The following is a 5723-nucleotide window of genomic DNA, read 5'->3' as shown; positions in this document are numbered from 1 at the left end:
TCCATTACAACAAGTTGTTTCACAGTAACTGGTCTCATAAACAGAAAACACATTACTCAAATTAACATGAACACATTAACTAAATTCTGAAGATTAAAGTAAGATTTCTTAACTTATTGAATGTTATTAATTCATATTAACATTGGCTGAATTCTAAAAAGCCTCCTGTTAGGCTCACAATCACTCACCACAAACAAAAGCCTTTTTACTTCATCATTGAACATCAAACTGATAATATATAGGCCTAATAAACTTTTTTTTTTTTTTTTTGGATGATATTAACATTAACTGGATATGAAACGTACTACTCTACAAATATATTTTTCTGTGCAATATTATATAGTACTTCTTTGTCAACCCATCTTCATTTAAATCTGGTGTACTGATCCTTTAATTCAGTGCGCGAGTAGCACTGGGGAAAAAAAAGTAGAATCGATGCCAAAACTCCCGTTTCACTGCTGCTCACTTCCGGTGTAAAATTTTAGCAATGCAGAGCTTAGAAACTGCAGTTTTGTCATCATTCCACACGAGAGACATCTTTATACACAGCACGAAGTCGATGTGTTTTCCCGCCCTCTTTTGATTGACAGGATATAATTGGCTCTGAGCATTGGATGTTTTTAAACTATAGCCGATAGCGGGGAAAAATAGCCTTTATCGGTGCGTGTGTGATATAATAAATATATATATATATATATATATATATATATATATATATATATATATATATATATATATATAATATATAATATATATATATAAATTACTGTAAAGGTTATAAAAATGTGTAAGAACTGACATGGTGAAATACCAACAGTGGCAGGCAAGGCTCGCCAATAAATCGATTTCAACATTTTTTTTCAGGAATGTAAATGAGACTTTTAATTTAGTATTCTATACAAGTTGCAGTTGGTGCCAAAAGCTTTGGTTTACAACAATGATACTACATGCAGAGTACAACTCAGGTTGAACATATAAACTATCAAACTACAACCAATAATCATACCACAAAGATGCATAGAGTGAGGGATTCCTTCAGCTGCAACTTCTAATATAATAATAAAATATAAACTTTATAACATGAGTTTTTAGAATTGAGTGTTTTTGGATTTGTATTTCAAATATATTATTCCTCTTATACAGCAGTTTGCCAATGATTACCATTATAAATTTAGGAATGAAGGACACATTGCACATTTTAACAGTTTATAGTTACATTTCATGGGCCTCATTTATCAAGCTAAATACAAACAGATGTATGCGTATATTGTTTGTATGAATGTTTACACAAGAAATTTGGTATTCCTCAATATCTCTTAACTGTTAATATACTACTTGTGCTATTGTGTAAATGTATGCATAAGAAGACTGACTAATGTAAATTTTTCAATCATATAATTTGCATGCATTACTGCACTTTAGTATATGGCGTATACTGTTGAGATTAAATTGCTTATTTTTTATTACTTTTAAAACATTTCGCAGATGCCCTTATCCAGATCGACTTACAGAAGTGCTTTGTAGTCTCTAACAAAAAAAATAAAAATCCATATGCTAGTTTACTAGGTCAGGGCCTAAGAATACCAGCATTTTATATTATTTGAATGAATTAAAGAATATAAAAAAATTATTATAATGAGCCAACACAAACCCATGAATTAAGACAAATAAAGCTAATTGTTCGATTACAAACAAACAAATGCCACAACTGACAAGATTTATTATTATTATTATTATTATTATTATTATTATTATTAACTATTTTTATTGGCATAGAAGTAAGTCAAAATAAATTTCACTTCTGTTTTTCAGGCTTTACCCTGATTAGGCGTTACATGCTCACAGCCGTCTTTGCACTTGAACTTTTATGGAGTGTGTGGGTGTCACTACATGCAAATCAGCTGCATGAACTTGGTAATTTATGGGTTACTGCCAGTCAGCAATATGTACATGCATGTCCAAAGACAATCAATGTTTCCAGAACTTAAATATGCAAATCTGGTGGAAATTCTTACTTGGGTTTGGTTTATGCAAACATTTACAAATAACTTTACTAAAAGATGGATAGATGAGGCCCAATGTTATGGAACATCCATGAGACTTGAGATTCAGAGAAGTTTGTGGCTTCCGGTTTCTGTTAAATAAACGTCTAAATAACAGAAAACTTTACCATATCGACGATTATATGCTTTTCTTTGTTAAGCAACACATTTTAAATATATTTATTATTAGGCTTCAGTTATATGGAGCGTCTGTTGTACAAGTCCCTGTGAATGAGATGTTACTAAAGGAAGAGTAAATTAATACAAATCTGCCATTTATGTTGCAGTTGTAAATACTGTCAGAGCCATGGTGTTATTAAAAACTAATCAACAGCTGATTCAAGAAGTCAGCCTCTTTGTGGTATAATTATTGTAATCAACATACATTCTCTGTTAAAACATTTGACTATCATTTGGGTATGACATCATAGTGCACATCACATAAAATTCCAGCCCCCTCATCCACTGCCACCTAATGTAAAACACCTTATGTCCCTGTTTTACAACAATCAGCATGGTACTTGTAAACAAATGTCAAATCTTCCTAGCAATACCTGTTTCTCACACTAGCACAGGCCTACAATTAAAATTATTTTACCCATATAGCTTTTTAAAAATTTAATAATGCAGAAATTGTCATTTAGTGACTGTGATACTTTTTTTTTTTTTATAATGCAGTTGGCTACCTGCATTTTGTCTTTACGATCTGTGTGAAACAATGTATATGGCACAGAATAAGCAGTCTGTCATTATCTGTTATAAAAATGTTAGTTATGAAATATGATCAAATTATTATTAATATTATTATTATTATTATTCTCATCATCTAACAGCCTCTGAATGAGAACATTTGTATTTCTACTAGAGCAAAACACTGCAGATAAAAAGTGAGGCTGCATAAACAGAAAGGACAAACACAAACCATGACAACAGAATGAAGAAAATGAATAAGGAAAGTTAGAACGAAAAGTTCATCTTTAGTCTAAAAGCTTCCCTTAAAACAGTGGTGTAAAGACATGGACTATAAAAGCTAAAATAAGCTATTGAAATGTCTTGCAATGCTGCAACTACAGTGCCCTCTATTAATACTGTCAGCCATGGTAAATATGAACAAAGAAGGCTGTGAAAAATTGTCTTTATTGTTTAAGCTTTTGTTTAAAAATTTTTTCACAAAAATACTCTGCTCTCACGGATCTCAAACAATTGCAAACACAACACAGGTTTATAAAAATATATATTTGTTAAATATAGGTGTGCAACAATTATTGGCATCCCTATGAAAATATAAGTATATTCCCATTGAGATTTATATATATTTATATCTATCTATCTATCTATCTATCTATATATATATAAATTTTTTTAGTACACCTAGGTGAATAGGAACAGGAAATTGTTCAACCATGACTTCCTTTTTCACAGCGTTATAAATATGAGGTAACACATAGGCCAAATTCCCTTAGACATTCATAACAATGGGTTAGAACAAGGAATATAGCTGTGATGTGCAGCAAAATGTTGTTGAGCTTCACAAAATGGGAAGTGGCTATAAGAAAATAGCACAAGCATTGAAAATGCCCGTTTCCACCATCAGGGCAATAATTAAGAAGTTCCAGTCAACTAGACATGTTATGAATCAATCTGGAAGAGGATGTGTGTCTATATTGTCTCAACGCATTGTGAAGAGAATGTTTCGGGTGCCCAAAAAATCTCCAAGGATCACAGTTGGAGAATTGCAGAAGTTAGTTGTCAGAAAGTCTCCAAAACTTCTGAAGTCGCCTACATCACCACATGTTGTTTGGAAGGGTTTGAAGAAAAAGCCTCTACTCTCATACAAAAACAAACTTGAGCATCTTCAGTTTGCCAGAAACTACTGGAACTTCAAATGGGATCGGGTTCTATGGTCAGATGAAACCAAAATAGAGCTTTTTGGCAATAAACACCAAAGGTGGCTTAGGTGACTTTTCCATATGGCTACCCCTCTGAACACACACAGAGAGGTAGCCATATGGAAAGGTACCTCATGTCTACGGTTAAATATGGTGATGGCTCTTTAATGTTTGGGTCTGTTTTTCTGCCAGAGGACCTGGACATTTTGTTAGGATACATGGCATCATGGACCCTATCAAATATCAACAGATATTAAATGAAAACCTGACTGCCTCTGCCAGAAAGCTTAAAAATGGTCATGGGTCTTCTAGCAGGATGTTCCAGCAGGATAGTGATCCCAAACATACATCAAAATCAACACAAAAATGGTTTACTGACCACAAACTCAAGGTCCTACCATGGCCGTCCCAGCACCCTGACTTGAAACCCACAGAAAGCCTGTGGGGTGAACTGAAGAAGAGAGGTTCACCAGCGTTTGAAGGATTTGGAGAGATTCTGTATGGAGGAATGGTCTCGGATCCTTTGCCATGTATACTCCAACCACTTCAGGCATTATAGGAGAAGACTCCAAGCTGTTATCTTGGCAAAGGGAGATAGCACAAAGTATTGACTAAAAAGGTGCCTACTTGTTGCACACATATTTAACAAATATATTTTTTGGATAAACCTGTGTTTGCAGTTGTGTGATTTACATGAGCGCAGAGTATTTTTGTGAATTTTTTGAACAAAAGATCAAAAGGTTAAACAATAAAGACAATTTTTCACAGCCTTCTTTGCTTATATTTACCAAGGGTGCCAATATTAGTGGAGGGCACTGTATGTATGTATGAATGAACACAGGAATTAATGAATGACCCTTCAGTGAATTAGCAGTGTATTTGTTATGGGGTTCCTGGCATGAGGCACAGTTGATTAGTTAAGTTTAAAGACAAAGAAAAATGTTAACTATTACTTGATAAAGTTCTATTTTTATGTTATTTTTTTCCTGTTCTCTTCATTACAATAATTTCAATGAGACAAATAAACAGTTATTTCACTCTACTCTGTGTTTTGTGTCTCTGTCAAATAAATTAACTATTACATTGTACCATTGTCCATTAACCCATTTCCTGCTGTCCAGCTGATTAAGGGGTTTTCTAAAAAAAAAAAAAAAAAAAAGAAATCAATAAAAAGAAATCAATAAGAAGCCTTAAAAAAGCCTGACCAGTTCCGATGCAAGATTAACTTGTACCAGAATGATGGGAAGAGAAGAGTATGTATAAGGAAAGAAAGGGCTCCTCCACATCATCCATCAAACATGTGGAGGGTTTGTTATGGCATGGGCATGTATGGTTGCCAATGGAACTGCATCACTGATGTTTATTGATGATATGACTGCTGATAGAAGTAGCAGGATAAATTCTGAAGTGTTTAGAGCTATAGTTTCTGCTCAGATTTAGTCAAATGCTACAAAACTGATAGGGTAGCATTTCACAGTACAGATAGATAATGACCCAAAACGTACCATGAAGCAACCCAAGAGCCTCTTAAGGCAAATAAATTAAATGTCTGATATCAACCCAATTGAGCATGCTTTTCACTTACTGAAGTTTTGCTATTCACTAATGAGCTCATCTTAGTCATCAATGCCTATACACACACACACACACAAAATATATATATATATATATATATATATATATATAAATATATATATATATATATATATATATATATGTTTTCCCTTTCAGAATTTCCAGAGGACACAAATGAACATAAAAGGCTTTATTAATGATTCATGAGATACAAACA

Source organism: Ictalurus furcatus, chromosome 5 (genome assembly GCF_023375685.1).
Source record: "Ictalurus furcatus strain D&B chromosome 5, Billie_1.0, whole genome shotgun sequence".
In the NCBI taxonomy this organism is placed as follows: domain Eukaryota; kingdom Metazoa; phylum Chordata; class Actinopteri; order Siluriformes; family Ictaluridae; genus Ictalurus; species Ictalurus furcatus.
Note: the sequence above shows the minus strand (reverse complement) of the source record.